This window comes from Muntiacus reevesi, chromosome 2 (genome assembly GCF_963930625.1).
Source record: "Muntiacus reevesi chromosome 2, mMunRee1.1, whole genome shotgun sequence".
Taxonomy (NCBI): domain Eukaryota; kingdom Metazoa; phylum Chordata; class Mammalia; order Artiodactyla; family Cervidae; genus Muntiacus; species Muntiacus reevesi.
In genome coordinates this window covers 149,086,137-149,098,372 of record NC_089250.1, presented here as the reverse complement: position 1 = coordinate 149,098,372, position 12,236 = coordinate 149,086,137, and positions in this window count along the sequence as shown.

Sequence of the window (12,236 nt, the reverse complement as noted above, 5' to 3'; positions counted from 1 at the left end):
ATGAATATAAAGAGGGAGGAACACATTGAGGGTAATTTTACAGTTCTGCAAAAGAGAGCTATGGTGTATCCTGGAATTCTGTACATGAGGTGGGATTTATTTTCCAGATATCTTCCAGATTCATCCTGTGATGAAAATTGATTTGTCAGGTGTAAAGAAACTTTAGCAGCAAAGAAAATAAGTGCTATATAGAAGATGAAAATGGAGGATAGAGGACCTGTCTACACACTCTAATAAAGTCTGACAAGTAAACATAAAGGCACTAGGGTATTATGACATATTTACTGAGTTGGACACAAATTTGTTTGACTACTTTTCTTAACAGATTGCTTTGGGATTATATAGGCTGACCCTGAGGATTATAAGTGAAAGTCATGCCTCACTTCCCTCCCCAGCATACACAAGCTATACATACCATATGGACAGGCACACAGCTCTTTTCTGACCAGCATATAATTTGCATTTTGAATAGTGACTGAAGTTTGGGGAAATAGCTAACGATTTCATTTATGATTAGTCTTCAAAGAGGACATACAGAGAAAAAAAAGAAACAGTTTCACATACATTCTTTTAATCTATGTTTGCATGTGGTTTTTTTTTTTTTTTTCTGTCTCCTAGAAATATGTAGAATTCCAATAGAGAAGTAGTACTTATGTGGTGGTTTAGTCACTGTGTCTGATTCTTGCAACCCCAATGAATGTAGACCACCAGGCTCTTCAGTCCACAGGATTCTCCAGCAAGAATACTGGAGTGGAGTGCATTTCCTTCTCCACGGGATCTTCCTGACCCAAGGATCGAACCAGGGTCTCCTCCACTGCAGGCACATTCTTTACCAACTGGGCTACCAGGGAAGCCCAGTACTTATAAAATAGCTTTTTTATAATTTAAAATACAATATACAAAAATAAAATATAATGAAAAAATATAAAAAGAATGTGGGAACAGTAGAAGCCAGGGTTAGGGAATTGAATAACAGATCACTGGAATGTAAACTGAAGCACAGAGAGGAAGAAAATGGAAAGAATAAAACAGTGTTATAAAAGACATGTAAGACATGGTCAAATCTTTTAATCTGTGTGTAACTGGAGTCCCAAAAAGGAGAGAAGGAATGAAGAAAAGCAATGTTTGAAAAGACAATAATTGAGAATTTTCCCAGACTGATGAAAGATCTCAACCCACATATTTTGGAAGATCAATGAAACTTAAACTGGAAAAATACAAAGAAAATCGCACATAAGACACCTCATAGTCAAATTGCTGAAATCAAAGTTAAAGAACAAAATCTTAAAGCAGCAAGAGAAAACAGGGGCATTATCTTCAAAGAAGCAACAGTAAAACCAATGCCTGATGGTTCAACAGAACCTATGAATTCAGAAAACAATAAGATGACATTTTTTTAAAGCACAAGAAAAAAGGAATTTCAGTCTTGGATTCTATACCTAATGAAAATGTTCATCAACAGTGAATGCAAAATGAAGACTTTCTCAGACAAACAAAAGCTGAGATAATTTATTACCAGTAAAGTCACGCTGCATGAATTCTAAAGGACATTTTTTTTTAGGCTGAAGAAAAGTAATTTCATGTGGAAGCTTTGAACTACATGAAAGAATAAAGGATAAAGATGGGAGTAAAATATGATAGAAAACTAGCTGTATAAAACAACCACTATTTTCTATAACATGTAGAAAGAAACCATGTGAGGAAAAACACAAAATGGAGAGATTACATAGGGTTAAGCTTTTTAAAGTTTCCTGTATTATTCTAGATGTGGATATACTAATTTAAATTAGACAGTAATAAGAAAAGTAAGCAAAGCCAGCATATCCACTAAAAAAAACAATACAAAGGTACACTAAACTAATAAAATATCTCTTCAATTTTTCTTTTTCTGAGCACTAGGAGTACATTGTTGAGTAAGCAAAATAACTGCCCCATAGAGAAGAGACAGAAAACAATCTTTAAAAATGAATATATAATGTGTTAGATGATGAGGGATCTACCTGATAGCTAAGGCAGTAAAAGACTGTGCCTGAAATGGAGGATACCTGGGTTTGATCCCTGGGTTGGGAAGATCCCTGAGAAGGGAGTGGCTACCCACTCCAGTATACTTGCCTGGATAGAAGAGGCTAGAGTGTTGTAGTCCATGGCATCACAAAGAACTGGACATGACTGAGTGACTTTCACTTTCATAGTCAAACAGTAAACTTTAAAAATTCCTACTATTTATTGACCATCTTGTAGGTTTGGGCATTAAGCTAAGGGTTCAATATGAATAGCCGTCTTTTTCTTATATCAATCTGATGAAAAAGACATCTCTATCTGTATTTTACATATGAATAAAATAAGGTTTACAGATGTTAAGTGATTTACTCAATTAAATTAATATTGAGTAATCACAGAATTAATATGTGGCATATGAACATTTGTAACTTTTTCAAACATCACAGCAAAAACATTTTCCCATGTTATTGCCAGATCTTTTAAAACATGATTTTTATTTTCTACATAATGTTTTTATGGATATCTACAGCACAAGCTATCCCTGACAATATTTAAAAAGTAATCCCTCTCTGTAGGTTCTAGTGTGTTGGTTCATACACGCAGAGCAAGGAGCGACTGAAGAAAGAGGCAGACTGCTCCAGGTTGCTTGCAGGTTTAGCAAGCAAGGGAACTTAAGTGTAGGATTGTTCTAGGTGGTCACAAGATGAATGGATCTCTGCACTCATCCACCATATCTTAAAGTTTATATAGAGGCCTTAACTGGGTCGTGCATACCATCCAGATGGTCTCCTCAACAGCTTACTTGAAGACCCTGTTAGTATGGAGATAGTGGGCAGGACATACATTCCAAGGATAGGGTAGGGTCAAGGGAGTCTCTGATTGCCAAGTCCAGCTCCTGGGTCACCTGACGGTATTGTCCTCTCAATGACCTCCTTTAACAGGCAGTCTGTAGGGCTGTTCCACAAGGGTGACTCTACCACCCTCTTTTTATTTAGGTCAAGGGACATGTGAATAATTTAGCCTGTGAATAAGGCCATATGGTTCACTTCTGGTTAGGAACAATTAAGGTGTGTTTATCATTTGTTTTTTGCCTTCCACCATTGTACCATGGTATAACGTTAAGATGTCAGAATCACAAGATAAAGTAAATCTGGATCCCTGATCAGTAGATGAAGTAATATCCCTTGACCTGAATCTTTAAGTTGGGAGAGATAAACTTTGGTGTGTAAATGCAAAGTGTTATTTACTTGCACAGTTTAGCCTAGAGTTAGTTATCGGGATTGATGTATGGGATACTTGGCTTGGGTAAATTTTTTGAGCTATTACATATAATACCACATTGAAAATATTGTGGATTAAATATTTTCTATATTTGGGATTATTTTCTTGCTGTAGACAGTAAGAAGTGAAATTAATGGTTCAAAATTCTGAGAAACTCCAAAAGGTTGTTTCTAACATAAATCCATTGGGTTTTTTGAGTGTCTTTTTTTTTTTACTAGACGATCAACATCATTAATCATTAAGATCAAAATTATATATTCAAATACATGAGATAGGAAAGAACCTCATTGTTATTTTTGATTAATATTTATTGATTTTTGGTGAAGGTGAATTTATGTCAGTTTCTTGTGTACAGCAAAGTGATTCAATTATATATCAATATATTAAATTTGTATTCTGCAGCTTTACTGAATTTACTAGTCCTATAGTTTTCTTTCTTTTTGATGGAGTCCTTGGGGTTTTCTATAGATAATACCATGTCATCTATAAATAGTGACAGTTTTACTTCTTTCTTCCCATTTGGATGTGTTACTTGTATTTTACTTGTTCAACTGTGGTTAGGACTTCTAAAACTATGTTAAATAAAAGTGGGGAAGTGGGCATCTTTGTCTGGTTCCTGATCTTAGAGGAGCTACTTTCAGCTTTTCACCATTATTATATTAGTTATATGCTATAAATTATGGCCTTTATTATGTAGAACTCCCTTTACACCCTCTTTGTTGAGAGTTTTTATTGTAATATGATGTTGAATTCAAATCTAATTTTGAAGTCAAGTATGGGAGAAATAACCAGAGAGTGTATCTGAACACTCATTTCTTCCACTGTGAGATCAAATTTGGTATGACTTATTTGTTTCTTGTCCTACATGAGCCTCCAATTAAATCAGAGGTCAAAATGCTTAGATTCTGTAGTCAGTACCCCTTATAATAACTTTCCAGTATATTTGGTACATATGATAATTGTGTAAAGGCCTATTTGGAAATGTATTGACAGGATATTTTTTAAAATAACTTTCAGTGACATTTCAGGGTTCTAATCCACATAGCAAGTAGCCTCCCATTCAATTCTGGAGGACTGTGTCCAAAAACTAGGGAAGAAAATACTTTTAAGATTTCTCACATTAGTCTTCCTACAAGTTCTTTCATTTTTCTGTTTATATAAGACAAGTAATACCCTTTTCAGCTGCTTTACTATCTTATGAAGAAAAAATTTACTGCTATAGCTCACTAGTCAAAAGGCAGCTTGGTTGTCCTCTGTCTTTACTTTACATTAAAAAAAAAGTCCATCTTGCATTAGATGGTTAAGTTTCACCACCTGACCTCTTCTATTTCCACTGACAGTAGGGAGCTCAGTTCCACGGTAGCATCTCCTAATGTCAATCTTGGCCTGCAGAGACTGGTGGTGGCTTAGTCACTCAGCCGTGTCTGACTCTTTGCGACCCCATGGACTGTAGCCTGACAGGCTCCTCTGTATGTGGGATTTTCCAGGCTAGAATACTGGAGTGGGTTGCCATCTCCTTCTCCAGGAGATCTTCAATCTGACCCAGGGATTGAACTCAGGTCTCCTGCATTGCAGGCAGATTCTTGCAAGAGATCCAGTGACCAGATTCTATGGAGGCTGGTCACCACTAAACCTGGTTGGGGTTGAGGTGTGCTTCAGTCAGTTTGAAGGGTTTCCAGAAATCTACTCAGGTATATCCACTCTAATCACAAATAGTATGATCTCATATAAGGTCTCTGACTTTATCCTGGGCTTTCTGTCAAGGCTGCTCATGTTGTTCTTTGCTGCTCTGCTAACAAACTCTCAGCCTAACTTTTAGCACAGCACTGGCTTCATTGGAGGGACCTTTAAAATATGTCAAGAATATCTTCAGGCTTTTATATCATGCTCTGCTAGTTGGCAGACCTGAGCCTGTTATCTCTTTTAAGTTTTTTTAAGAAACTCAACAACATCCATTCACTCCCCAGTCTTTATAATTACCATCACCCCACACCATTCAAGTGTCAGAATTCTTGTATAAGTAGTGTTTCCTCTCCTAATTGTATCTCATTTCAGAACATCACAGGTGATATTATTGTTGATTGTGATATTGCATCACTTATCAGAGTTTATCATCACCATGTTTATTATCAGCAATAACTGATAACTGAGCAGTAAAAGATATGGTTCCAGAATCCCATCCTAAGAATATATTTTTTAGTACCACTTCTGGACATGACTTTGAGTAAGCTCTGGGAGTTGGTGATGGACAGGGAGGCCTGGCGTGCTGCGATTCATGGGGTCGCAAAGAGTTGGACACGACTGAGCGACTAAACTGAACTGAACTGGACAAAAAAATCTTTAGGCTTTCTCAAATGTAGAACTTGATAAAGGAACTTTGTGAAGGTAGTCTACTTGAAAGGGTATTCTGTGAAATAAGGGTTACGGAATAGGAGAAGATAAAGAAGAACAATTTAAATTAAGGATTAGATTTAAGTTGTTACTGAGGGCAACAGGGCTAGATTCCATTGATACTTGTGAGAACAGAATGTTTCCCTAAGTCAAATGTCCAATAAGCGTGACAACTTCCACCAGTTGACTGTTGCTTTTGGGGGCATTAATTCTAAGGCACTTCAGACCTTTGCAAAAATATGTGAACTAAGCCAACTCCTTCCTTTTAAGAAGTGCCCTGATACTGGAAAAAAATAGATAAACAGGAGTCTTTCTATATGTGCGCAACTCTACCACATTTGGGGCTGAAACCAAAATCATACAGGAAACAAACTAGTCTTCTATGTAAGGAATTAGGGTCTGACTTAACCAGGGTCCTTTTGAAAATATTGTTCTTTACTACTAAGTCAAGTCCGACTCTTTGCGACCCCACGGACTGTAGCAAGGCCAGGCTCCTCTGTCCATGGGATTTCCCAGGCAAGAAAACTGGAGTGGGTTGCCATTTCCTTCTCCAGGGGATCTTCCAGACGCAGGGATCAAACCTACATCTCTTGCATTGGCAGGCAGCCCTTTGAAAATAGCTTGGAAGTAAAGTTTGCACATTAACAGTGTGGTAGGGGGAGGGAAGGAAGAGGTAGGGCCATATAATTCTAGTGCCTAGGAATAATGAATTGAACATGGCCTCAGCTCTTAAACACAGTGACTTCCAAGTCACTTTGGGTATCCTGAGTCAGGGTGTATAAACCAATATCCATGTGTTGAAGAATCTGTTGAGGAGAGTTAGAAGGATATTTTCCCAGCTATCTCCTACCTCTTCTGTCATCAACATTTGTCCACAGGGCTGATCTTTCTTTTTTCTTTTTTTATCCCCCCCGTTAATAGTTTTATTGAGATGTAACTCACATACCATACAATTCAACCATTTACAGTGTATACTTCAATTATGCTGTGTATTGTGATATGTTAAATTATTGATTTTAATTGAAGGATAATTGCTTTACAGACTTTTGCTGTTTTCTGTCAAACCTCAACATGAATCAGCCATATGTATACAAATATCTCCTCCCTTCTGAAACTCCCTCCCATCTCCCTCCTCATCCTACCCCTCTAGGTTGACACAGAGTCCATGTTTGAGTTTCCTGAGTCATACATCAAATTCCCTTTGGCTATCTATTTTACATATTGTAATATAAGTCTCCATGTTACTCTTTCCATATATCTCACCCTCGCCTCCCCTCTCCCCATGCCCATAAGTCTATTTTCTATGTCTGTTTCTCCACTGCTGCCCTGTAAATAAATTCTTCAGTACCATTTTTCTAGATTCTGTATACATGCGTTAGAATATGATATTTAACTTTCTCTTTCTGATTTACTTCACTTTGTATAATAGGCTCTAGGTTCATTCGCCTCATTAGAACTGACTCAAATGTGTTCCTTCTTATGGCTGAGTAATATTCCATTGTGTATATGCATCACAATTTCTTTATCCATTCATCTGTCGATGGACATCTAGGTTGCTCCCATGTTCCAACTATTGTAAATAGTGATGCAAAGAACATTGTCTTTTTTTTTTTTCATTTTAATCATTTGAGTGTAAAGTTTAGTGGTATTAGCTACATTCACAGTTCTGGCTCAATCTCTGTGGCGTCTCTGGGTCCTGGTGTGCACAAAATTTGTTTGAGTGATCCAAGTGTCTCTGGTGCATATGGGGTTTGATTCAAAATGCGATTTCACCCCTTCTATTATCTTGCTGGGGCTTCTCCTTTGCCCTTGGACATGTGGTATCTTTTTTGGGTGGGATCCAACATTCTCTTGTTGCTGGTTGTTCAAGAGCAAGTTGTAATTTTGGAGTTCTTGCAGGAGAAGATGAGCACACACCTTTCTACTTCATAATCTTGACTTTCTGGCTGTCAGTCTTTAGGATGTGGGGATCAAAAGGACACCAGTATCCAAACTGGGAGACCCAGGGCCAGTGTCCTTGCATGCGAGTTTTCAGAGAAAGCTTTGCCTCTCCACACATACAGCCTGAATCAGCGAACCTGCACCTTGCCTGACAGCAAGCTCCGCTGCCCACAGCAGTCAATATCACAGTAACCCAAGCCTATGCCCTGACGAGTAGTGCTGAAGGAGCTGTAGTTAAACGGTTCTATGAAGTCTAAAAGACCTTCTAGAACTAACACCCGAAAAAGATGTCCTTTACATTATAGGGGAATGGAATGCAAAAGTAAGAAGTCCAGGGATACCTGGAGTAAAAAGCAAGTTTGGCCTTGGAGTACAAAATGAAGCAGGGCAAAGACTAACAGAGTTTCACCAAGAGAACTCACTGGTCATAGCAAACACATTCTTCCAACAACACAAGAGAAGACTCTACACATGGACATCACCAGATGGTCAACATTGAAATCAGATTGATTATATTCTTTGCAGCCAAAGATGGAGAAGCTCTATACAGTCAGCAAAAACAAGACCTGGAGCTGACTGTGGCTGAGATCATCAACTCCTTATTGCCAAATTCAGACTTCAAATTGAAGAAAGTAGGGAAAACTGCCAGACTATTCAGGTATGACCTAAATCAAATCCCTTATGATTATACAGTGGAAGTGACAAATAAATTAAAGGGATTAGATCTGATAGACAGAGTGCCTGAAGAACTATGAATGGAGGCTTGTGACATTGTACAGGAGGCAGTGCTCAAGACCATCCACAAGAAAAAGAAATGCAAAAAGAAAAAATGATTGTCTGAGGAAGCCTCACAAATAGCTGAGAAAAGAAGAGAAGCTAAAGGCAAAGGAGAAAAGGAAAGGTATAATCATTTGAATGCAGAGTTCCAAAGAATAGCAAAGAAAGATAAGAAAGCCTTTGACACTGACCAATGCAAAGAAATAGAGAAAAACAATAGTATGGGAAAGACTAGAGATCTCTTCAAGAAAATTAGAGATACCAAGGGAACATTCCATGAAGATGGACATAATAAAGGACAGAAATGGTATGGATCTAACAGAAGCAGAAGATATTAAGAAGAGCTGGCAAGAATACACAGAAGAACTATACAAAAAGGATCTTTGTGACCCAGATAACCACAATGGTGTGATCACTCACCTGGAGTCAGACATCCTGGAATTTGAAGTCAAGGGGGCTTTTGGAAGCATCACTATGAACAAAGCTAATGGAGGTGATGGACTTCCAGTTGAGCTATTTCAAATCCTAAAAGATGATTCTGTGAAAGTGCTGCACTCAATATATCAGCAAATTTGGAAAACTCATCAGTGGCCACAGGACTGGAACAGGTCAGTTTTCATTACAGTCCAAAGAAAGGCAATGCCAAAGAATGTTCAAATGACTGCACAGTTACACTCATCTCACATGCTAACAAAGTAATGCTCAAAATTCTCTAAGTCAGGCTTCAACCGTACATGAAACATGAGCTTCCAGATGTTCAAGCTGGAGTTAGAAAAGGCAGAGGAACCAGAGATCAAATTACCAACATCGTTGGATCATCGAAAAAGCTAGAGAGTTCCAGAAAGACATCTACTTCTGCTTTATTGACTACGCAAAGCCTTTGACTGTGTGGATAACAAACTGGAAAGTTCTTAAAGGGATGGGAATAGCACACCACCTGGCCTGCCTCTTAAGAAAGCTGTGTGCAGGTCAAGAAGTAACAGTTAGAACTGGACATGGAACAACAGACTGGTCCAAATTGGGATGGGAGTACCTCAAGGCTGCATATTGTCACCTTGCTTATTTAACTTATATGCAGAGTACATCATGTGAAATGCTGGGCTGGATAAAGCACAAGCTGGAATCAAGTTTACTGGGAGAAATAACAGTAACTTCAGATATGCAGATGACATCACACTTATGGCAGAAATCCAAGAAGAACTAAGGAGTCTCTTGATGAAAGTGAAAGAGGAGAGTGAAAAAGCTGGTTTAAAACTCAACATTCAGAAAACTTAGATCATGGCATCTGGTCCCATCACTTCATGGGAAATAGATGGAGAAATAATGGAAATAGGGACAGACTTTATTTTTGGGGTTCCAAAATCACTGCGGGTGGTGACTGCAGCCATGAACTTAAAAGATGCTTGCTCCATTGAAGGAAAGCTGTGATCAACCTAGACAGCAAATTAAAAAGCAGAGACATTACTTTGCCAACAAAGTTCCATCTAGTCAAGGCTATGGTTTTCCCAGTAGTCATGTATGGATGTGGCAGTTGGATTATAAAGGAAGCTGAGCACCAAAGAATTGATGCTTTTGAATAGTGGTGTTGGAGAAGACTCTTGTGAGTCCCTTGGGCTGAAAAGAGATCCAACCGGTCTATTCTAAAGGAAATCAGTGCTGAATATTCATTGGAAGGACTGATGCTGAAGCTGAAACTCCAATACTTTGGCTATCTGATGTGAAGAACTGACTCATTGGAAAAGACCCTGATGCTAGGAAAGATTGAATGCATGTGAAGGGGCTGACCAAGGATGACATGGTTGGATGGCATCACTGACTCTATGGACATGAGTTTGAATAAACTCTGGGAGTTGGTGATGAACAGGGAAGCCTGACATGCTGCAGTCCATGGGGTCGCAGAGTCACACATGACTGAGGGACTGAACTGAAGTGAACTGAACTACACCACAGTATTCCGTGACCATTTCTACTTTTCATAACCTTAATCGGAAACTTTGTAATCAGTAAGCAATAACTCCCTCGTTTATTTCTCTTCCTGTCTACTTCTAGCTCCTCTTATCTACTTTCTGTCTGTATGTGCATGAGTGCTAAGTCACTTCATTTGTATCCGATTCTTTGCAACTCTATGGACTATAGCCTGCCAGCCTTCTCTGTTCATGGGATTCTCCAGGCAAGAATACTGGAGTAGGTTGCCATGCTGTCTTCCATTCTGTCTCTATCAATGTTCCCATTCTAGAGACCTTAAGTAAGTGGAGGTATCAAGAATTGGTGCCTAATTTTCTGTTTGCTTATTTGACCTAGCATGTGTTTTCAAACTTCATCTATGTTATGTAGCACATTACCAGAATTTCATTCCTTTTCAAGGATGAATATTATTATATTGCATGGATATATTATATTTCTCCTTTGCTCATTCATTTATTGATGGATATTTGTATTATTTCTACATTTTGGGTATCGTGAACTTGCTCCAATGAACAATGGCAACAGTTCAGTTCAGTTGCTCAGTTGTGTCCGACTCTTTGCAACCCTGTGGACTGCAGCACACCAGGCCTCCCTGTCCATCACCAACTCCTAGAGCTTGCTCAAACTCATGCCTATGAAGTTGGTGATGCCATCCAGCCATCTCATCCTCTGTCACTTCCTTCTCTGCCTTCAATCTTGGCCATCATCAGTGTCTTTTCCAAGGAGTCAGTTCTTTGCATCAGGTGGCCAAAGTATTGGAGTTTCAGCTTCAGCACCAGTCCTTCCAATGAATATTCAGGAATGATTTCCTTTAGGATGGACTGGTTGAATCTCCTTGCATCCCAAGGACCTCTCAAGAGTCTTCTCCAACACAACAGTTCAAAAGCATCACTTCTTCAGTGCTCAGCTTTCTTTATAGTCCAACTCTCAGATCCACACATGACTGCTGGAAAAATCATAGCTTTGACTAGATGGACCATTGTTGGCAATAATGTCTCTGCCTTTTAACATGCTGTCTAGAATTGTCATAGCTTTTTTTCCAAGGAGAAAGTGTCTTTTAATTACAAGATTGCTGTCACCATCTGCAGTGATTTTGGAGCCCAAGAAAACAGTTTCTCACTGTTTCCATTGTTTTCCCATCTATTTACCTTGTAGTGATGGGATGGGATGCCATTATCTTAGTTTTGTGCATGTTGAGTTTTAAGCCAGCTTTTTTACTCTTCTCTTTCACTTTCATCAGGAGGCTTAGTTCTTCTTTGCTTTCTGCCATAAGGGTGTTGTCATCTGCATATCTGAGGTTATTGATATTTCTCCTGGCAATCTTGATTCCAGCTTGTGCTTCATCCAGCATGGCATTTCACATGACGCACTCTGCATATAAGTTAAATAAGCAGGGATCACAATATGCAGCCTTGATGTACTACTTTCCTGATTTGAAACCAGTCTGTTGTTCCATGTTCAAGTTCTAACTATTGCTTCTTGACCTGCATACAGGTTTCTCAGGAGGCAGGTAATGTGGTTCCCATCTGTTTCAGAATTTTCCACAGCTTGTTGTGATCCACACAGTCAAAGACTTTGGTGTAATTAATAAAGCAGAGTAGATGTTTTTCTGGAACTCTCTTCCTTTTTCTGTGATCCATTGGTTATTGACAATTTGATCTCTGGTTCCTCTGCCCTTTCTAACTCCAGCTTGAATATCTGGAATTTCATGATTCATGTACTGTTGAAGCCTGGCTTGGAAAATTTTCAGCATTACTTTTCTAGTGTGTGAAATGAGTGCAATTGTTTGGTAGTTTGATCATTCTTTGGTATTGCCCTCCTTTGGGGTTGGAATGGAAAATGACCTTTTCCAGTCCTGTGGCCACTGCTGAGTTTTCCAA